General features: G+C 41.8%; 1 long non-coding RNA gene across 1 annotated transcript; it reads right to left on the reverse strand.

Annotated features, from left to right (window-relative positions):
• Positions 1-1,007: 1,007 nt before the first annotated feature.
• On the reverse strand, positions 1,008-23,529 carry LOC110342062. The gene is made up of 4 exons (XR_002384053.2): positions 23,403-23,529; positions 13,729-13,825; positions 1,746-1,952; positions 1,008-1,294 (listed from the first exon to the last, which is right to left on the reverse strand). It is a non-coding gene; the product is annotated as an uncharacterized LOC110342062 (long non-coding RNA).
• Positions 23,530-24,259: the final 730 nt, after the last annotated feature.

Consider the following 24,259-nt stretch of genomic DNA (forward strand, 5'->3'; position numbering starts at 1 on the left):
CTTTGCTTTCTCTATAGTCACTGCGAAGAAATAAAATCCAGAACTGACCATTGGTGCCAAACTTTGGCATTTACATGAGATCTTGTTTTTCTTTTACAGCTTGATAACCAGTCCTTTATTGCAGCATCATGAGGACACAAGAAGAAAGGTCTTGGAGGTCAATGACTAACACTGCAGCTGGATAATCCCTCTGTCTATGGATGATCAAAGGCTCAGTGACCCAAGCACAGTCCCTAGAGATCAGTGTGCTTCTGCTGCCTTGGGTAGAGGTGGGTTTGGGGATTTACACAGGCTGTATATAGGCAACCCCAGGCACCCTTGAGAAATCTACAGGACTTCCCACATTTGTGTTAGGTACAAAAAACATCAAGGGATCTCAGTATAACTATGCCTTCCTGAATAGGAGAGAAGCATAATGTTATGACTTTATAAAGCATAAAGTTATATAAAGATATGATTCTACACTGACCTCTCCTAATTGAATGATCCCAGGAGATTAATTTAAACCCTCTGTGCCTCAGTTTCCTCATCAGTATGAAATATGTGTATGATATAAACCAAAAAATTACTATAAAAATTGCAGTCAGTCCTGCTACAATGTTTGTGAGTCCCTCCATGTGTAACTAAATAGTGGCTGTGTAATTCAGCAGTCATGTTGATTTTAGACATTCTGTCTATCCATGTGATGTTGAGTGTCCACAGCTAACTCAGCAACTCTCAAAGGAATACAGTCATATGTATCCATTCACCTGCTCCCTCCACTTCTTGGCTCGGTACAGCGTTCTTTCATGGCTTGGGTCCCGGAACCCTGACTGGTGATGATGTGGGAGTGAAGACAAGAAAGACACATATATACAGAGACAGAAAGGCTGAGATCAGATGGTCTGGGGTCTCAGAGAGAGAATCCACAGCACCCTGGAAGCTCAGCAGGTCTTTTATGTATAGTTGAGCAGGGAGGTAGGCCATTGCATACAGATATAGAAGGGGGCAGAGTCGTTACAAGAGGGCAGGGTTATTACATACAGATAGACAAGGAAGCAGGGTCATTCATACAGATAGACAAGGGGGCAGGGTCATTCATACAGATAGACAAGGGGGCAGGGTCATTATGTACAGATAGGCAAGGAGGCAGGGTTATTACATACAGATAGACAAGGAGGCAGGGTTACTATATAAAGCTTAACAAAGAACCAGGTTTGGCTAATCCCCGTAGGAACAGTCTCTTGACAATAAACTTGCGATGCTTGAGTCCTAGAATCTTGACTGGGGTGATGAGGGAATGAAGACATGTAAGCTGTAAACACGCAAGGGGAGAAAGATATAGTGAAAATTTTCTGCACACACTATCATCATTCGACATTAGAGCTGAAAAAGACTTTACCATTTCTCTAAGCCTCTGCCAAGGAAGACTCTGTCATTCCCATGGGAATGATGCATTGTCTTTTGACATGGCCTCACCTGTGTAAAGCAATACAGGTTCACTCAGAACTTTGCTAACTCCATACAGCACAACTTGGCCATGTGTCTGTTTTGGAAGTATCTGTGGAACAACATCCCTTTATCTCAGCAGCCGCACCCCATTTCATCAAACCTCTTAAACCTTTTGGTAAAGATAGAACCTATGTTACTTTAAGCATTTTAAATCGGGGCTATTATTCTAGTCGATATAAATTGAACCACTATGAGGAGTTCTCCCAAAAATCCATTCCTCCCATCATGTTGATATTTTTAGAGCACATGTTTACCAAATCGGCTTTTATTCCTCTCCAGCACTGCAGAACAGAACATCAGGCATCCTGTGGGAAGTACTAGACACAATGTACACATGAAGATTCTTAAATATCAGACTTTCTGCCCTTCCTTCAAGATATCATTTCTCTGCAAAAGGCAGCTCAGTGAATCAAATGGAGTTCTGCCTCTGGGGGAGTGGGGCTCTGGGGTGTTTTCTGAACCTGTAACAAAAGCACATTCACAAAACGATAAGTTGAACATCTGCAATAAGCTCTGGGAATTATTAATGAATTCATATAAAGAAATGATTTAAAGAAAAAAAATTAATGCCGATGGGGAATTCCCTTTTGCATGCTGTGAATATATGTCATATATAATTTTACTATGTTAAAGTTAAAACTTTCCTTTTTGTTTAGACAGAAAAGAGATGATGGGGATTGATGAGAGTTGTCATTCTGTACATATGTCTCTCTTATTGGTTGATGAATAAAACACTGTTGGTCAATAGGGAATCAAGATAGGTGGGACTAGGAGAGAAGGAGGATTCTGGGAAAGGTAGTAGGGAGTTGCCATGTGATCCCGGGAAGAGAGAATATATGAGTCTGGCATTCTCAGTAAGGTAAGAACTTGTAAATATATATATATATATATATATATATATATATGTGTATATATATATATATATATATATTAGTAGTTATGGGTTAATACTTAAGACAGAGCTAGCCAATTAGAAGCCCTATTGTGCAACAGTATTGTAACTGAGTCTCTGTGTGTTATTTGGGGGCTCTGAAGTGGTGATGGAACCCAGGCTGGAATCCCGCAAAAAGGGGATGTCCTCCTGTATGCTTGAATATATGTTTCTCTTATTGGTTGATGAATAAAGCTGTTTTGGCCAGTGGACAGGCAGGATTTAGCAATGCAGAAAATCCAAACAGGGATAGAGAAAGGTAGTAGGTGGAGTCAGGGAGAGCACCATGAAGCTGTCAAGGAAACAAGAGGTCCAAGCATTACTAGCAAGCCAAAATCATGTGGGATACACAGATTAATAAAATCAGTTAATAATTAAGAGCTAGCCAATGAAAAGGCTGAGCAACTGGCCAAGCAGTTTATAATTAATATAAGCCTCTGTGTATTTATTTGTGACTAAATACACAGCTGTAGGACCGGGTGGTACAGAAACTTCAGCCCATATAACCAAAGAATTATACCTCTCAAGCCCTCTGTACCTGCCAGCACCTACCAATCCACAGAGACCCCAAGATACCTATAATTCTAAGGGCAGATTAGTGGTTTCACTGACTTAGGCCTCTCACCAGCTCTTACTTAATTGGTCCTTTTCTATTTGAAACAAACGTCCAGTTTACCAAGCCAAGGTTTTAAAATCATGAAAAACTCTAAAATCCTATTTAGCTCTCCCATCATGGAGATCAAATTAGTATTGAAAGAGAAGACTGGCTGGGTAGTGTAATTAATCCACTCAAGCAAAACTGCTACATTTTCTTAATGTCACCCTGCTTTTGGTGGCATTTGGACAGTGTTATTTCTCGCTTATCCATTTGCCCTATGGAGACAAGAGGAATATTAGCCCTCCATGACACAACCATGGACCATGCTTCCTGCAAAGAGCACAAGGTAATCTCTTAAAAACATTTTTAAGATAGTATCTTTAAAACAGATCTGTGAATTTGACCTAATTTTCACATATTTCTTCTGCTGCGAGTTAAAATATATGTTATATATACATATATAATTTATAAAGATATGTAAATTATATAATATATATATATATCCTCTTTAGAATGCTGGTTATAATTCAAATAGAAAGAATAGCAAAAGAGTGAGACTGTGGTGTAACTCAGTGGTAGAGCACTTGTCTAGCATTCAAACACACACACACACACACAGAGAGAGAGAGAGAGAGAGAGAGAGAGAGAGGGAGAGATTAAAAATACAAGAAAACCTCACACTAATTCAGGCCTCTGTTAATTGTATTAGTGTCTGATTTCTGTGAACAGTCTTCCATAACATCAGGGACCAGACCCTGAATTTTCAACATGACTATTTTTGTCCTTCTTTCTTCTGTCCTCTATAAATAGTGCTATTCACCTTGTCAACTAATTTTCTTAAATAAATGGCCCTAATTCCTATGCAACAAAGGCATGACAGTGACCCAGAAAATTATGCCTGCCCACTGTATTCTTAACCACTAAATGCCCATTGGATTGTCTGTGACATGGAGACCAGAGCAGAAATTAAATAGGGCCTTTGCAAACATTCAGGCATTCACTCACCACATGTCTGCCCAGACCTTTCATGTGCTTAACACTAAGATGCTGGAACCTATGGATTGTCAAAAGTTTCATTAGCCTTTAAAGGTGTCCAGTGACCCCAGACCAGACATGGAGATGAAGAGTCACATGAAAACCTCATGTGTGGGACAACTGGCCTGCCCAGCTCACCCCTCATGTTTTAAAACAGGGTCACTGGTGATGTAATTTCTTAGAGCTTATTCTACATGAAAGGATTTTTTCTCCCTTTCTCTTAAGGTATCAACTGTAATAAAATTCCTTTTAAAAACACACCCTTTGTTTCTATTGTCTGAGAGTTCAAGAGACAGATGACCCAGAAGCCACTGACTATGGTGACTTTGGTGTGTTGATTGTCTGGGATCCTAGACCCCTTAACTATACTCCCCTGAGGCAAGAAAGTCTCCATTATATTCAAGGATACCCCCTCCATCTCTTACCCCTGATTATCAAAAACTATTTGGAATAAACAAATAAAAGCAAGCTGCTGGAACTCCACCTTTGGAGAAATTGTGCACAGACTTGGATTTATAAGAATATACCTACAACCTTTGCAGCCTCAGCCACCATCAATCAGATGCAGTTCCTAAAAGAACTTGACCACCAACCAAGAGCAACGTTGAGTTGAGTGAAACTGCAGCCATTCCACATGCTCTCTTCCTTCAGAGGGCAACTCTTTTCCTTGTATGAATTGAATATTCCCTTCTAATGCTGGGCAGTTCACAGAGGGTTCAGTAGGAACCCTGATCCCCAAAGATCTTGTCATTAATGGGCATGGAAGAAGAGCAGTCATAAGACCATAAAGAAGAAGTTGGCCCTGGAAGCTGCTCAGGCATGCTGTGGGCAACTATGCAGACCTTGTCCTTGCATCTTTGGCATCTGTACCAAGAAGACTGAAAGCTGCCAGCAGCCCAACGGAAGTCTTTTTCACTTGAAACTTTGCATTCTAAACGACTTTGTGACTGTTGGGAATCAAATATTTAGAAGAGCTCTATTCTGCTAGTATTTTGATCTCATCCAATTTAATTCTCAAACTACTGCAAACTGTAAATCACCAGCATGACTTCCTAAGGCAGAATGCTGAGCCATACCCCACATGTCCTGTATCAGCATGTCTGAGTTGGGCTCAGAAATACCATTTTTGATGAGTTACCACCGAATGCTGCAATGTTCATCTAGGAGCCATATGATCTTTGCCATGGGGTGTCAAATCATAGCCCTTCATTCCCGTGGACCAAAAGAAGCTCAGCTAATCTGTGTTGCGGGGTGTTTGGTGACAGTCTGTGCTCAGTAACCCGTGCCGAGTCGGTGGAAGGATGAAGGAATGGCATCATGGCATCAGTGCAGTGTGAGGGAAGAACCTTAACTTTGACTGCAGAGTGTTTCAATCGAACCCACAACAAGAGTTCACTGCCTCGTGTTTTGGAGGTCAAGTAGGACTGCAGAGAGAGAAACATCTGGCAGGTGTCCCCAAGGAAGGAGAGAAGGACACAGAGGAGAGAAAGCAGAAGCAAAGAGTGGAAAGCCCAGGAAGACATGAAGCAAGGAGCTGTCCTGGCAGGAACAAAGCCATTCTCAAGAGAGACAGTTGTGTTCTTTGGGATATTAGACTATTGAAAAAAATGGAACCCAAGAACTTGGATGTCTCCAGAAATCATAATAGAGGAAGGAAAAAGTCAGGCCTAATGCCAGCCAGAGGAAGGACTTGTCTCCCAGGAGATGTCCCAGTATGTAACTTGTCAGAACACCATGCAGAACACTTGAGAAGACACAGTGAATGGTCAGTGGTGGGCAGAGCCACACCTGGGCCAGAATTGCTTGGCTATGTATTCTTCTTGCCCTCTGTTAAACTAAACTTTATATAAGGATCCCAAAGTTAGACTCGAGGGGCTGTTACAGGACTACTGTTTTTAGACCACATTGAACGCCTCCTTTATCTCATTTTCACTACTCCATGCTTGTCTTTCCACCTGGTGACTTGAGGTGGCTTGGTCTAGCTTGCTAAGGCTGGAAGGGCCCAGACTTGTACCTCCAAACATCTGGAAACAATATAATCCAGCCCACACTGAGTCTTGGTTCAGCAACAAAGCTGCTCTGTGATACTCCTGCTTCCTGTCTTCTAGAACCAGCCATCTACTTCCTTTACAGCTGCTTCTTCCCCCAACCTTAGAACTTCCCTTTGTGTGACCTTAATGTCCCTTTACAAGGGAGCCTTCGGGACTGTGCTATACCCATCTCCCTTGCCTCTGAGTATCTGTTGCAAAGCGTTTACATACATGAGCACATCCATACCAATCATATCCTACAGCATCTATATAACCATGTCAGAGCTGCCCCCAATGTCCAGGAGCTATGTTGTTCCTTATGTGGGAGCAGCCATAAAAAATGGAAGGCTTAGCTGGGCGGTGGTGGCGCACGCCTTTAATCCCAGGACTCGGGAGGCAGAGGCAGGCGGATCTCTCTGAGTTCGAGGCCGGGCTGGACCGATAGCCTCCAAAACAATACAGAGAAACCCTGTCTCGTAAAAACCAAAAAACAAAACAAAACAAAACAAAACAAAACAAAAAACATGGAAGGCTTACTCCAAGAAGAGAGCCACTAAATGATGAGCAACGGAACCAACAGGCAGGAGATCCAGCACTTTGCCCTCAGGAGGACTGGTTCCTTAGAGGGACTACCATACTTTAAACCTGGCTGCCACAGTGGTTAAAGTGACACAAAACACATCCATCATTTATTACTGTTATTTCTTTTGGCTTGTCCTCTTCACAATTATCACAGGCACCTAAAAATGACGTTTTCTGGAATTCATTGACTCCCTGGCTAACTCAATGTTTTGCAAGTGACTGTTATTCCAGCTAAGAAATTTGCCATCTTGGGGCATTTATCTGCACTCTCTTGCAAAAGATCAGCTCCTCCAGGTCTGTAGACTGTTTACACCCTATCACAGAGGGGCAGAGAGCATTACAAGACTTTACCTGCTGCTCCCTACCACCTGTTATATGCAGTGCTGCCTGCATTTCGTGTGGTCTCAGAAGACTAGGGAGAGGGCCTCCATCCATGTGGATGTGTGGAAGCCCTCATTACTGTAGCCAGAAGAGAGAAGAGCACCCACATAAACAGCGCTCACCTACCCTCTCTGTAAGGAAGTCCAACAACCTCATTGGTTCCACAAAGGGAACTTGGACATAAGCAGGCCTTGATTTGCCCTTAGGACCTCAGGAGAAGGAAGAGACAATGCTCTCATATCTCCCAGGGGATGAATTTTGGCAACACGAGATAATAATAAAAGGCTGGCATCTTTGCCTTAGTTTGATGTTTCCTTCAGTCACCTGACTGTCAGTGTTTACAAGGCCCTGCTCCACACCTGCAAAAGGAACCTAAAGCTGCCGTCTCCTCTGGTTCCAGGAACAGCAGGACTGGACCAAAGCATCTCATGACAAGGTGCTGAGACCAGTTCCCAGGGACATCCAGTAAAGAATGGGAGACATCATCTTGTGTGAACCAGCTTCTGTCCTCAAGCAAATTCTTGAGACCAAAAGTGTGATACTGAGAAACCAGAAAACACTTTGATCAGGGCAGCCACTTCCCCTGGGCCTCCCCTACTTAAACCTTAAGATTATATCAATACCTTAAGATGGACTTGGGGCCAGTGGAACCCCTTTACCTTGCCCCAGAAGGCCACACTGACTAAACTTTGTCTTTTTGTTTGTATTTCATTTTGGGTTTTGTTAGTTTGTTTTGGATTTTAGAGACAAGATTCCTTTGTGTAACCCTGGCTGTTCCAGAACTCACTCTGTAGACCAGTCTGCCCTCAAACTCAGAGATCTATCTCCAAATGCTGGGATTAAAAGTAGATGCCAGGTGCCTGACTTAAATCTTGTCTTTTTATTATCTCCCTCTTTACATGGTGTATTGGGACAGGTGGCCAAGCCTAGACTTTTGCCCTGTAACTGCAGAATCTCAGTCTCTTTCTCTGTCTCACTGTCTCTGTCTGTCTCTGTCTCTCTCTTTGTCTCTATCTCTCTCTGTGTCTGTCTGTCTGTCTGTCTGTCTGTCTGTCTGTCTGTCTGTCTCTCTCTCTCTCTCTCTCTCTCTCTCTCTCTGCCTCTACCTAGTCTAGTTCTCTGGGATTATCTCCACAGTAAATTAAAGTAGTTTATACTCAGGAGCCCAGAGAAGCAGTTCTCATGGGAAAAGTTATTAAACAGATGTAGGTACTTAGTACTTAGCATTCTTGTCTGAGGTGGTAGATGGTATTTCAAAGGGAAGGGTCCTTAGCCACAGTTCTCAAGTAGCAGAACACAGATGAGCCATTTCCCAGTGCAAAAGCATTTGCAACAGTGAAGACAATTGGTAAACTTCCTTGCATAAAAGACTCCTGATTTTTGTGACCTTGTCTTATGTTTTCAGATGAGACCTACCCTGGGGCTGCTATAATTGTTCTACACAGTTCTATCCCAATGCTATAAAAAATGGGTCACATGGAAATAGACAGCAATATATAAAAATATCTGCAAAGGGATTGCCCTGGGTGATACAATGAAGATCCAGAAACAGAAAGTGTACTCAGCTGGGGGTACCATGTGGGTGACAGGAAAGGCTTTCACAGTATCTTCTATGATCCTCTTTGAGGTGATATAAACCAGAAACCTAATTTTATAAACTCCATCTGAACTTTTTCATGGAAATGCAGGCATTTAGCAGCAGGCAAACTCCATGCTGCACTTCAAGAGGGTGATAGCTGAGGCTTTAAGCAGAGGGAATGAATGGTCACCAGCATGAATATTTCATCACTTGCTCCCCAGGTATCAGAGGTTCAGCAGGGACAAATTATACTTATGCTGATGCTGCTCACAGCTTGCAAGATAGGAAGTTCATGGAAAATTCTTAAAATTCCAACCACCGTGCAATATGGTTTGAGGCAACTGGATGCCTCCATAGACATTGAGGTGTCCTAACAGGCACCCTGAACCTCAGGCAGATCGCTGCAAGTGCTTTTGGAGACCACTTGCCACACTCTGTCAGCATATATTCTGATGTGACAGGATTGTCCTACTGTGAGCCTATAATAATTTTCCCCTCCCACACAAAGGTGACAGGTTACAAGTTGGGAGGATGAAAACAACAGTTAGGGTTAATATTGCTGTGATAAAACACCATGACCAAAGTAACTCGGGGAGGAAAGGGTTCATTTGGCTTATGCTTCTCCATCACAGCTCATGATCTAAGGAAGTCAGGACAGGAGCTCAAGCAGGGCAGGAACATGGAGGCAGGAGCTGATGCAGAGGCCATGGAGGATGCTGCTTCCTGACTTGCTTCCCCTGTCTTGCTCAGCTCGCTTATTTATAGAACCAAGGACCACCAGCCCAGGGGCAGCACCACCCTCAGTGCATTTGACACTCTGTGTCAATCCCTAATTAAGAAAATGCCCTACAGTTTTGCCTACAGCCTGATCTTATGGAATCGTTTTCTTAATTGAGGTTCCCTCCCCTCAGATGACGTTAGCTTGTGTCAAATTGACATAAAACAATTCAGCACAATTGACCTCTACACATCACTGTTCAGTCACAACATTTCCTTTCTTATTCATCTGCAAGTTCTCACATTAAAAACATAAATAACTTTAAAAGTCCAAGTATTTACAAATTCAAATACATTAAAGTTTAAGTCACTTTAAAATATCTAGATTCTTTAAAAATCCAAACTCTCTCTTAAAAGTTCAAAAATCTCTCAATCATGAGTTCCTGCCAAAGTTAAGCTATATATTGTCTTACTTCAATAGGGAAAAAGCAAGGCCTAGTCCCAATCACATCAAAGCAAAACCAAATTTCCAATATTATAAATAATGCAATGTCCAATGTATGAGATCCACTCACAATCTTCCGAGCTCCTCCAAAGGGCTCGGGTCACTTCTCTAGCTTTGCCCTCTGGAGCACAGAGTTTGCCATGTTGGGTGGCTGGATTTTTCTTTTACTTTTCATTCTGTATGTCCAACTATCTCCATGTCTCCTCTGTGCCTCGATTATCTCTTCCTACTTCCTCTCCCTGGAAATACCGCCTATACTTCCTGCTTAGCTATTAGCCAGTCAGCTTTTTATTACACCAAATCACAGTAATACACCTTCACACAGTGTACAGATATCCCACAACAAGGTGCAAACCCAGCCACCTCTGGAGCACAGCTTTTGTGTGCTGACACTTCCCAGAAGAGTTCACCTCAGTGATGAAAGTCTTGTCATAATAACCACTAACTTCTCAGCTCCAGCTGACCAGCATCAATTGTTCCAGTAAGACAATGGTTTTCTTTTAGAGGTTCTGGTCTTTTGTTAATCACAGTTGATTCTTCAGCTCCAGCTATCCAGACACCTCAGAGTCGTCACATAAATTTCCCAGTAGAGTCTTTGCTTCCCCCTGAAGCTTTCCAAGCCAAGCCTGTATTGCCTGTACTGCTCTCAGCATTCTTATCATCAAAACTCCAACAGAACATCCCACTGAGTTCTCAGCACCCAATTGATCTGCTAGCCCAGAGCTCCAAAGTCCTTCTGCAATTCTATGAAAAACAAGATTGTCAGGTCTGTCACATGAGGTCTTGACATCTTCCTCATCGAGTCAGTCCACAGTTGTCAAAAGAACTCTTTCCAACACTGTTCAGAGAGCTCTTTCTTGCTATCATAGCACACTTTCTTCCCAGGACGCCCTTTGACCCTAGTATCAGTCCTCTAAAGTAAGCAGGACAGATAGATACCCAAGGTCCCCAGAGAAATATGGAAACTGAGCCTGAACGTGTTAAATGACCTGCCCAAAGCCCTAATTAGTGACCAGAGGCTAAAAGTGACTACTTTGCCTAACTGTGGCTTGGGCCTTGACTTCTAGCTCTCTCTCCTGAGCTGCCTGATATGCATAGCAATGAGTCTTTACTTGGACATTTTCCCAGGTTTTTAACCTGTGAGTGAAAACTGAGAGTTACTTTACAGTGTATTCTACAAGCTCCTGCATCACTGAGTACCAGCCTTGGGGTCTACCTGAGTTGAGGATCCTCTACTAATTGAGTATTTGAACTTTATGAAGTTATTCAATTTGAAGCTGAGGCTATGTCAGGCTCAAAAGTTTTTGTATAGCAAAGGAAGGAAATAAAATTAAAGGCAGTAATGGATTAGGATAACTGCATGCCATGTACCTGATAATGGGTTAAGATCCAAGATATTCACGAAGCACAGAACTCACTTGCAAAAACCAATTATGCAGTTGTTTTAAATAGAGCCAAGGACCAGAATAGACATTTTTGTAAATATTGGCCAATGGAAACTTGAAAGTTATTCAACATCACTAAACACCTGAAAATGCAAATTAAAACCACCATCACAGCCTATTAGGATGACTTTTCTCCAAAGGCAAGCAATGCCAAATGTGGTGGCACAGGCCTGTAATCCCACTACTTAAAGTATAGAAGCAGGAAATTCAGAGGTTCAAAGGCCAGAGGGGCCACACAGCTAGTTTCAGACCAGTATGTATATAGCTGGTGGGAACATAAGTTGGTTTAGCCTCCACAGGCTCAGACATCTGAATAATTGGCCTCCAGATAGTGGAACTTTTTGGGAGGGATTAGGAGGTGTGTTTTTGTTGGAGGAGACATGTCACCAGAGACAGGTTTTGAGATTTCAAAAGAATCCACATCATTCCCAGTTAGCTGTTTTTACCTGGTTGTTGTATCTCAAGACACAAGCTCTTAGCTACTACTCCAGTACCATGCCTGACTTCCTACTGCCATTTTTCCCACCATAATGGTTATGGACTCGCCTTCTGAAACTGTAAGTCCCCAATAAACTCTGTTCTGTAAGTTTCCTTGGTTATGACATCTCTTCACAGCAATAGAAAAGTAACTAATATAGCAAATATAGAAATCCCCCATAAAGTTAAAAAGGAACTATCGTGTGATAGGTTGAGTAATCCATCTGCTAAGACTGTATTCATAGGAGATGAAATCAGAAGTTTGTAGAGACATATTCGCTAGCATGTTTACCAAGGTACTGTTCAGAATAGACGAGAAACATGGTTACCATGAGTGTTCATCAGTGCAATGTGGGTAAGAAAATGTTGGTAGATGTAGATACACACAGACTTTTAAGAACGAGATACTGTATCTGGGTCCAGGTAGATGAATTTCCATGCAGCTGTGGTACATGGGGTTAACCAAAGAGGAAAACTCCTCTACTGTTTGACCTAGTGTAGAATCCAGAAAAAGTTTTTTAACTTGATACCTAGAAGCAAAGAGTAGAGCAGGGTGTCCTAGGCACAGAGAAAGGTGAACAAAAGGATGTAAAAGTCGAGGTACTCAGGATAAACAAATGTCAAAGCTTAGTGTACAGTGCAGTGGCTATAGTTAACAGTGCTGTTCTAGGTACTACAAGTCTTCTAAGAGTAGAGTTAGGATGTTCTTACCACAGCAATAACAAGAGGTAGGTAGCTCTGTAGGGTGATGGACTTAATGTAACAGCAGTAATGGTTTTATATGTACATAAAACTATAATTTCCCATGTCTTAAATATATGCAGAATTAAATTGATGTAGTTCCCCATAACTGAGGATGTAGGCTTGAAGAAAAGAGTAAAAATGCAATCAAACTATCTGAACTTTACGTGCAGAACCCAGCCAAGGTGCTCAAGGCTTAATTGTTAGGATAACTGATGATGGTTGTGGTAGCCTTGAAAGTGCTGCTTGAAATTATGAGCCAGTGAGACCAGAGCCTAGGACAGCCTGCAAATTTGTCTAACTTTAACAGTATACATCCCTTTTATACATTTTTGATACCAGGACCAAAATACAAAATAAAATAAAAGAGAAGCTCTCTGACTGAAAATACCAAAGAGACAGAAATTATAATAGTGAAAAGGAGAATCCAAGTGTAAGGCAGTACTCATCGAAATGTAGGAAGAGGTTCTGTTCCACCTGGTCCCACAGCCCCTTAGTCCCAAATAAACACACAGAAGCTTATATTAATCATAAACTGTTTGGCCAATGCCTCAGGCTTCTTACTAGCTAGCTTTCTCTCTCAATTACTAACCCATAACTACTAATCTATGTATTTCTACATGGCCTTACCTTACCGGAGAATCCTTGGTGTCCTATCTTCCTGGTAGCTACATGGCATCTCTCTGGAGGCTTCTCACTGCCTTCTTCTTCCCAAAATTCTCCTCATCTGGTAACTTTGCCTATACTTACTGCCTGGCTACTGGCCAATCAGCATTTCTTCATCAACCAATAACAAGCATATATTCTCAGCATGCAGAAAGACATTCCCCACCACCAATCAAAACAGAAAGGTAGATGATAGAAAAAGACCACATGGATAAATGCATGCGTTGAGGAATTGGTGAGCTCAAGTTGAGCATTGTGGGTATTTATTATATTACTATATGTTGAAGTAGAATAAGATAGAAAAGATCAATTATTAGATATTAATCTATTGATTTATTTAGTGGCTTACTGAAAGCACTGCTTGTACTACCAATTTGACAAGTATGACTTCACTTATCACCTGGGATAGAATGACTTGGAAAACTAGTTGATACAATGAGTCATCGCCTTTAACGATCTGCTGACCACCATTTACACGTCTGTAAAATCTTACTTGCTTGCCCACCCCATCCTATGGTCTTAGAGTATAATGTGAGAATACAAACTGGACCTGGGAACAAAGGCTTTCAGGAGTACCCTGGCTTTGGTCCAGCAGTGACACCTCTCTTCCACTCCCATTGGTAGCAGTGTTTATTCCAGAAATAATCCTGCAGCGATATAAGAACATAGATAAACGCATCCCTATGTTTCAGTGCTGTACTAGATAAGCAACAATAGATTCATTTAATTTTATCCTATTTTATTGAGCCTTTATTGAGGGTCTCTCTGTGTATCCCAGGATGACTTCAAACTTGCAACAATGTTCTGCCTCTGCCTCCTGAGTTCTGGAATATCAGGCATGTACCACCTCCCCTGACTCAAAGATTTTAATTTTCCAGTGTTTCAGGACCAAATTACCAAAACTAGAATTGAAAAGTACAAACTCAGTTGAAAAAGTATACACATACATATGTGTGTCAGCAATATGTAAAACTATATACATCTAGAGAGGATTTTAACCATCAGAAGAATTAAATTTTCCCAGAATTCCTGGATACTTATCTATCCCTGGGTACATTGCTGTTCACCAGGTGGTCACATCATTGGTGTGAGGTGCACATAGACACCTTAGAGGTGTTATGACAGAGAATGCTCTTCCACAGGCTCAGAGGGACTTAAACATTGATGGAACTTAGTCATATTTTTCAAAACCAATGACAAGAATCCTGAGACACAAAATCCTCATCAGTGGATCCAGGGTGTTGAACTTACCTGCAGGCCTGGCGTGCCTTTTAGTTTGTATACTTTTAGATCTGGAGACCTAATAATTTACACCCTACCTGAGGCAGCTACAGAAACAGAAGCCTGGGAGTTAATATTTGCCTAGTTCTCAGAAGTGTGTTTGGCAAATAGCAAATATGTATAAGAGCTCGTTAAATAAATAAATACTCTTTGAAAATTATGACTGCCTTTTCAACAAACTGTTATTTGATTTTTTAAAAAAAATCTGTGGCTTATTTGCCATGAGAAAAATTCACCACAGTCAAGTAAGGAAAATTTCTAGCTGGCACTCACTGGACCAAGTTGGCAAGGGTTTTCCAGGCCAGCATTGCCAAGACTAGAGCATATTAATGATGAGGCTAGACCTCATATAGCAACCCTGGCTGGCTGGGACTTTTGCTGCCCTTAGATCAGATCATGTTCCTTCTGAAGGCTTGCCTCAGTGAACTGTGACTATGAATTCTTTTAATCTGAAAACTGGTTTTGTTTTATCCCTTTTAAATTTTATTAAGTTTGTTCTTTGATAATTTTGTACACAAATATTTTGCATTTTATTTATTCTCAACTCTCTCTCCTACCTCTGTCAAAAGAGCCTCCTGTCTAAGATTCTATTCCACATTCATGGATTTTGTTTTGTTTTGAGACCCACTTAGTTCAACCTGAGGCATTTGTGTGACCATGTGTTTGGAGCTATCCAATGGAGTCTGGTGAGCTCACAAATGGGCATTCATCTGAAGGCAATGACCACCCCACCCCAGAATCCATCAGTAGCCAGTGGTTCAGCAGAGAGAGAGAGAGACAAGGGTCCATGACTCTTCTCAATCCATGACTGATTGTTGAGAGTTCCAGTCTCTTGTAGGCCCAGGGCAGGCAGCAGAGTTCCTGTGATCATAGTTGCACTGGCTTGGCTAAGTCCAGAAGACAGCCTGTCACAGTTCTGCTCCCTATGTTTCCATCTCTTCTGTTACATTCCCTGAACCTTAGGGCAGTAGGTGGTATAAATGTCCTGCTCAGGCCTGACGACGCAACCATCTTACTCTTGGCACCTTGACCACCTATGATTCTCTGAATTTATGCCATTCAATACAAAGAGAGGCAGCATTGGTTAAGGCTGAGAATAGCATTTGTCTATGGGTGTGAACATAAATATTTACAAGAAATCTGCCACCATTTCAATTGAGTTAAACATCAGACTTAAGATATCCTCAGCCACGTATTCTTGACCCAGCTTATAGCACCATACATGGATTCCCTCCTGTGGAATGGACTTCAATCAGAAAGTAGTTACAGTCTTCAATTGCAGTAGTGGGCACATCTAGCTTGAGAGGCTGGGTCAGACCACTGATGCTTTTTCTTCCCCAGCAGCCTACGCAGAACCTTCTGGCACGATGGATGCTAGGAGGCAGGAAGACCTGGCTCAGCTCCAGCACGTTTTCTTCAGCAATGGGATCTCATTAACTAGATCCTGCGCCGGGGGAGGGACACTCAGAGCTTCCTGTTCATAAGACATACTCTCACATCTGGCCTTGGGATTGTTTTTAACACTAACTTACTGGGAAAGAGATACTCAGGTGACACAGCACACATGAGGCAGTAAGAGGGCAACTTCCAGGAGCCAGTTGTCTCCTTTCACTGCACGGGTCCAGGGGATTGAACCCAGGTCCCTAGGCTTGGCAGCAAGGACCTTCACCCACTGAAACACCTTGCCCGTCCATGGCTCTTGGGTTTTTGTTTAATAACGATGGCCTTTAGGAACACTGTTATCCAGCCATTCAGGAGATTGTCCTCTAACTCTTTTTTATTTGTTTTAACATACGTTTTCAATTGGCTCACAAAAGAATCAGTTTCATCGTGGTGGTTTCATGCACCATTAATTTCAGTTCACCCTGCTCTACCGCCTTCTCCTCTCCCCCAAACGCTACTCCAATCTACGCTCACTATCCTCCCTCTGAACCATGTTCTAATATCTCCTCTCCATTAGGGTGTCACCAAGCACCAATCCCTTTCCAGTTTCCTGGCTTCTACGGGCATTTTAAATTAAACACAAATATACATATTTTGAGCTGTGGTCCACATATGAGGGAAAACATGCAGCATCTGTCTTCCTGGGCCTGGGTTATCTCCTCACTCACACTCAGTATAAATTTTTCACCCATTTAAAGGAAAATTTCATTTTCTTGATGGCTGAATAAACTTACATTGTGTATATATAACAAATTTTCATCATCCATTCATTAGTTAATGGACATCTAAACTGATTATATTCCCTAGCTATTGAGAATAGATATTTAATATCATAGTGCCTCCTCAGTGGACTGTTGCCTCAATCAGAGCAAAGTGATCTCTCCATCGTCTGATTGCTCTTGGTTGAAGACCATTTTGTCAGCCATTAGAACAGTGAAGTTCGCTTCTTTTCTAATCTCATTTACTCAGAACACCTTTTTCCATTCTTTCACTCAGAGGTAGGGTCTGTCCATGAAATTCTTTTTTATTTTTTAATTTTTAACTTTTAGACTCCTTCTATTGATTCCTTGTGGATTTCACATCATGCATCCTGATTCCATTTAACTCCCCATCCCTTCATATCTGCCCTTTGCAACCTCCCCTCCAAAATAAAATAAAACCTAAAAGTAAAAAAAAAAACCAAAACTAACAAAAATTAAAAAAATTCTCAGTGCAGAAGCTGTAGTGTGGTCCAGGGATTCACCCAGTAAAGCCTTTATTCCATACATCTTGACTTGTAAGTGTTCATTGCAATGAGTCACTGGTCTAGTCCTTGCTACACCTTAGATACTGGCTCCTCACTGGGACACCTCATGAATATCCTATTGCCTTGTGTCATGGAGATCCTATAGCTCTGGAGCTGCCTGTTCAGCCCCTTCGCATGCTCCAGCCGATAACAGACTGGGTGGCTGTTAGGGTGAGCCTACTGATAGCTCTGGTTCTGGGCCTAGGTGGTAGCTAGGTTGGTCAGTTTGCCAGGTTTCCCTCATCCACACCACCAGGGTGAGCTCTACTGTTGTTATTTTGTACTCTTTTCATTCTTTACTCTTTGGCTTTTCCAGGGGGTGGGGTGGGGAGTCTTATTATTACTTAGGAATGCCCGGCCTTAGCTTGGCTTATTTCTAGCTAGCTTTTCTTAAATTATCCCATCTACCTTTTGTCTCTGGGCCTTTTTCCTTTTCTTAATTCTGCAATCTTACTTTCAGTCTTACTCCATAGCTGGCTGTGTGGCTGGGTGGCTAGCCTCTAGCAACCTCTCTTCTTGTTCTAGCTTACTCCGCCTTCTCGTCCCACATTTCGCCTCATATTTATCCTCTCTGCCTGCCAGCCCTGCTTATCCTTTCTCCTGCCTCTCTATTGGTCATTCAGCTCTTTATTAGACCATCATGTGTTTTAGAAAAGCAAAGTGACACAGCTTCACTTAAACAAATGCAACATAAAAGAATGCAAAACATCTTTGCAACTTTAAAACAAATATTCCACAGCACAAACAAGTGTAACACACCTTTAAATAATTTTCCACAACACTCTACTGTTTTGCCCAGGTGAGGTGCAGGGCCCACTGTCCCAAGTGCTGCAGCAGGTGACGGGCAAGGTCAGCTCTGCCCCCAGGGCCTAGCTTTCCCACCTGGTGGTGAGAGGTGAGGGAGCATCCCTCTCTCACCCATGCCACTGTGTGGCAGATAGTAGGGCTATCTCTCCCATTCTCCCACCTTCAGGGCTGGCTCACCTGTACCTTGCTGAGTTGTCTATTCCCAGCGTCATTTCAGGTTGAGTTATCTTTGGTATGTCTGTCTCTTCAATACACTAAAGTTTCATCTCTCAACCTGCCTCCTTAGTTTATTTAGCCAATTGTTTGTGTTTCCTAGGACTTCAATCATGAGGTTTTTTTTTCTTGTTCTCTTGCAGTTCATTTGAATGTTAATTCATATCCTCTTCAAACATGTTTTTATTAGTTATTTTGAATTCTATGTCTTGAGTTTCATCTAAGTTATTTTCTTTGGGAACCCTTACTATGTGTTTGGCAATCTTGGGGGTGAGGCATACTGTCCTGATCTTCATATTACTAGTATTCTTCTGATGTTTTCTGAGCATCTGGAGTTAGGTTTTCACTCATGTCTTTGAGTTTAGATTGAAGGCCAGAGTCCTAGGGTATCCTGGTTGACTGGATGACTTGGAGAAGCCATGAGGCTGGGTCTGGATCTCTTACTCAGTCTGCAAGTGGGCTGAGGTCCCATAATGTTTTAGAGCACAAATATTCAGTTATTTTAGACAGTAAAAATAATTAAGCAGAAACATTTTCTTCTGTGGTGGATAGTGTGCTTCTTTCCCATGTGTGTCCCACACCTTCCCCTATGTATAGCAAGAACACAATTCAGGGCAGGATGGATCCCACTTGGTCCAGGACAATTAAGAAAACCCATCCTTGCAGGTGATTGACCAATAGAGGATAGGATTTTCTTTTCTGTTTTTTAATAAAAAAGCTGTGATGAAGCTGTGCATTTTCTTCCCCAGTCCAAGCTCAGAAGCAAACACTCTGATTTCTCCCAGGTGAATGGCCTATAAACACAGGAAGCTTCTGGGAGATGAAGTAACACAGGAAGTAGACAGAGCAGAGAGAACTTCACAGCCATAGATCCAGGGCCCCAGTGGCTGTGCAAGAAAGGCTCTACCTCTGGGTGGCAACTAACCACACATTTAAATTATATTTGTTTGTACTTATTTTATTCTCTTAATATTATAACTGTATAATTACATAATTTCTCCCTTTCCTTTCCTCTCCCCAAATCTTCCCATATACCCTCATTGCTCTCTTTCCAATTCCTGGCCTCTTTTTTATTAAAGGTTGTAATATATATTGTGTATTATAGTATATAGTGTATGTTATATATATATACTATACATATAGTATATATACATATATACAATGCATTATATATTAAAGTTTGTAATATTTTTGTATTCCAGAATAATATGTCATACATAATATTATATATATATATATATACATATAATCTGCTCAGTCTGTATAACATTACTTGTATGTATATGTTTTCAGACTGGTCATTGAGTGTGTATATTGTGTATGTACGTGTTACTGTGTGTGTGCCCATGCATTTGTGTCCAGGTGCATTTGTATACACCTCCATGTGAAAACCAGAGGTTGATATTGTGTGTCTTTCTCAATCACTCTCTGCCTTATATTTTCATGAGCCTGGAGCTCCCTGGTTCAACAAGAGTAACCGGCCAGCAAGCACCACGCACTCTCCTGTCTTGGTCTCCACAGAGCTGAGATTATCAACATACATTGCCATGTTCTGCTTTGGGCATGGAACTGGGATTCCAAGCTCAGATCCTTGTGCTTGTACAGTAAGCTCTTTAGCAAGTAGGCTATATTCCCATCTTCCAACATCTTGAAATTTCTTAGAAATGAAAGCATTTTTTGTCACTCATGTTTTGACAATGGAAATGTAGAATTTTCTGTGTTGTGGTAAAAGCGAGCACTTTTCTATATTTAAAGGGGAAATCAATAGTCCATTTCAGCTAAATTACTTTAATAGCCAGTAAATACTGGACAATAGAAAGCACATACTCCAAAGAAAATTATTTCTCATGTCTCTGGTGACATCTTCATGACTTCATTCAAATGAACTTAGCCTCCCAACATGGAGAAAATGGTTGCTGCTTGCTTTACAAAAGCCAAAGTTCCTCACACCTGCTGTCCTTCTGAAGGGAAATACAGATTCCTGATTACCAGAAGGCTAGGTCTCACTGGGCCTGCATACTGGTTCAATCTGCACTGTGTAAACATTCACAAAATGCCTTATTAGTCAGCTTGTGCTGTGTAACAAACTACTTCAGCATTTGGTATCTAATGACATATCAAATCCATGGGTTGACAGGGGTGGCTCTGGTACAGGACATAGCTCTACTAAGAGCTAAAGTTCACACAGAGATGTCAGAGTGTGGTGCCCACGCCACGAGCAAGTCTGAGGTATTGGGAAATGAAAGACGAGACGTCCAACCATTTGTGTTAAGAGAATGCGTCTGCTGCCTTTATTGCCAGATAATGCACGTGTGTATGTCTTGATTGCAAGTGCTAAGAGATCTCTCTCTCTCTCTCTCTCTCTCTCTCTCTCTCTCTCTCTCTCTCTCTCTCTCTCTTTGTCTGTCTGTCTCTGTATTCCTCTGTAAAGAGGGAGCAGGCTTATATACAGGCTTACAGAACAGTGGAAAAATCTCAGGTGTAAGAGCTTGTGTTCTCCTCATGATATTGATTTCAGGCAGGCAAGGCCGGGGCTGTAAGCCAGGACTAGAAAGCAGGATGCATCTGTGGCTATCAACTGACAAGAAATGCACAGAAATCCGTGGGGGCTGGGACCCAACCTCCCCCTTCTTTATATATAAATTAGCATCTGTCTTAGGTGACTAGGATGTTGATACCAACCTTACCCATCAATGGAGAAATCACCCAGACTGCATGACCCTCCTGTCTTAGGTTGGTTGGCATCCCCTTAGTCTTGCCTGTCATTGGCTGCCTAATTTTTCTTTAGGCTCAACCATAGTTGAGCTGAAGGATTCTCTGCGGTCATCAAGTGACAAAATGAGCCTGGGCTTGTCTAGCACTGAGGTGCCTCCCAAATGAAATAAGTCCCTATGGCTACAAGACCCCAAAATAGGGACCCAGCCCATTCTTTGATTACACAGCCTGCAGTCTGTAATCTAAGAAGGATCTTTCTAGAGGACAAAGGAACCCAGGTCTTATTAAGGATGTTTGTTGATCAAGATTTAAAATTCCTACCTGGACTACGTTATTTAAGGAGCTCTGAGTGCTGAGAACCTCTGTTACCTCCCCTGCTGGTTTATCCACTGTGCTGGCTGTAGTTACAGACTGAGATGGTAATCCCAGACACAATGGCTGCTGCACCAGAAACAGTAATAGCTTCAACCACCACAATGGTGATGCCAAAGTCTCTTTTTTGCCGCATTAGGGCAAGTTGCATCTCTCCACAATTTTGATGGGCAGTCACTCTAGTTAAACCAAATTGCTTTCTTAGACTTCTGCTATTTTGATGATGAAGATTTTTGAGACTGTAGAGCTCTTTTTACCTGAGATAAAGTGACCAATTTTGTTAATTTATCTGAGGCTTAATTTCTTTAGGCTGTAACATATGTCCCATATAACTTTTGAAAATTACTTGAAGTTTGTGGATACTCTTTTTCTAATCCAATGTGTAAAGCTCTTGCTAGCTGACAGTGTCTCATTTGTATTTTAGCTGATATGACCGAATTTGCATCTACACTGACTCCTTTGTAAGTGGGGTCTAACAGGACAGCAGTTTTCCTGAGGCTTCTTCTCAACAACTTTTTTCAAATTATGTATTAACTTCTATCAGGCCATGTTGTAGATAGTCTTTTGCTATTTTTCCACTGACTGGCTCTAAGGACTCAAATCACCAACCATTCCTGTTAAGACACTGACTAACTGGATTCTATATTTGGCTATATCCTTTTAATCCTATCCAAGGCGCTTTAAGCAGTTCACATTCACATATTCACAATCACATTTCATACACACTGGTGTGGCCATTCCATACACACAAACATCTTTTAGTCATCCTTTTTTTTCCTAGGTCATGATTAGTTTGTTGAAATGAAACTCCCTTAATTTAAATCTCTTGTGACAGAATAGCTCCAGCCAATTCTTAAATTAAGACAAAAGTTTTTAAAAGTGCTCCTCATCATCCCTCCATTTGAGAAGTTCTGAGTTACACTCAGAAGCTACAGCTGTACCCACTCCTTGTAATTCTGTAGATGCAGGGTGGAGAGGCCAGGCTTTTGGCTAAAATTTTTTAGAGATGACTCACAAAATTGACCTTAAATTTGTATCAGTAAGCAACACTGTATAAATGAAAATAATATTTATAAACAATATTTAGGAATGTGGGTGTTGCTTCTTTCTAGACTGTTTCCTGCTGGTTGGGGGCACTGAAATACCATGGGGATCATGACAAAACATATAGAAACCTGGTGAAGTCCTTGTTTTTGTGGTCTGCAAACTGCATCATGTCAGCTGTTTTGAATGTTGGATCACCTGAGCCACTGCTTCAGGTGGTCTTGCTTCATCAAACCATGGAAGTCTGGAAGGAACTCCCAGCTTTTTATTTGCTGGGAAAATACAAACAAAATCTCTTTTCCAAAGTAACCTGTACTTATATTTACATTTTGAAGTCAAAGCACTTTTAAAATATATAAATTGGATTAAGTTGGTAGCATTTATAATTAAATGTCTTTTAGCAGTTGTTATTCCTTTCTTACCAATTGAACAGTTCAAAGACAACACAACAGCACACAGTGTCCAGACTCTGAGTGCATCTTGCATCTTTACGTGGCTTATTTATTTATTTATTTATTTATTTATTACTATTACTCTATTTCTTTTACTTTTCCTTTTTTTAACTTGGTACACATAACTTGGTACCCCTTTTCAATCCACCCCCATCACCTCCGAGGGCAATCTCTCAGGGTCCCCTTTCTTTCCCGACCTTGCTGTTGGGCAAAGGCCTGGAGATTTGATCTGGTATCCCTAACTTGGTACCCTTTTACAATACATCCTCATAACCTTACTTGTTGGCCAGCCTTCGAGGGCGATCTCTCAGGTTCCCCTTTTCTTTCCCAATCTCAGTGGATCAGACAAAAGCCTGGAGATTTAATCTACCTATGTCTCAGTGTCCCCTTTCTTTCCCAATCTTGGTTTCAGGAAAAGGCCTGGAGATTTAATCTTTTCAGTTTTACTAACTGTTAGAAGGTGAGGTACCTGTTTTCAAATCATTTCTTTCCCAAGTCTCTCCTTTCTTATTTCTTTCCCAGTCTCGTTTCATTCCCAATCTCGTACTTTCCCAATCTCGTTTCTTTTCTTTCCCGAGTCCTGTCCTTTCTTTCCCGATTTCTAACTGGTACCTGTTTTCAATTCCTGTTGATCAGTCATGGTGAGGAACTGGGTGTCCAGACTGGTGGTGGCAGCAGCTGCAGCAGCTCGAGCCCCGCAGTGCCAACAGTTCAGGTCTCTCTGACTTTCTTTCAGGATCTCAGTGGAACCTCCAATTGTGGCACCTGTACCATGATCAAGTCCAAGGTATCAGAAAATGAAAGACAAGACATCCAACTGTTTGTGCTAAGAGAATGCATCTGCCGCCTTTATTGCCAGATGATGTGCGTGTGTATGTCTTTATTGCAAGTGCTAAGAGATCTCTCTCTCTGTAAAGAGGGAGTAGGCTTATATGCCAGCTTACAGCACAGTGGAAAAACCCCAGGTGTAAGAGCTCATGTTCTCCTCTTGCTAGATATTGATTTCAGGTATGTATCTGTGGCTATCATCTGATAAGCAATACACAGAAATCCTTGGGGGCTGGGACCCAACACAGAGCCTTGGAAGAGATCACCCGAAGGCACAGGGGCCTTCAAAACATCACATGTGGGCTTTTCATTGGCTAATTCCAAAGTTAAAGCATAGAACTACAAAGTTATTGACAAAGACAAAGACAAAGGTGTGGGGGGCAATTGTGATAGCAGGGACAGCAGGGAGGAGCTGGAAAGTGGAATGAAGGGTTGAAAGACAGCCTTCTCTAGACTCAGTGAAAGCACTGCAGTCATCAGCTTGAAACAATTATAGCTACCAGCACTGGCCAGCTCTGTCAACAGGCAATCAAGAAAGAGAAGTGAGTGGTTGGCTATTTCCAGACTCTGGGAAAGGGGGAATCATGGTCTTTAGTTGTGTACCCACTACTCATTCCACCAGCCTCCAATAGACAGTCTAA

Source organism: Mesocricetus auratus, unplaced genomic scaffold, assembly GCF_017639785.1.
Source record: "Mesocricetus auratus isolate SY011 unplaced genomic scaffold, BCM_Maur_2.0 Super-Scaffold_100006, whole genome shotgun sequence".
Taxonomy (NCBI): domain Eukaryota; kingdom Metazoa; phylum Chordata; class Mammalia; order Rodentia; family Cricetidae; genus Mesocricetus; species Mesocricetus auratus.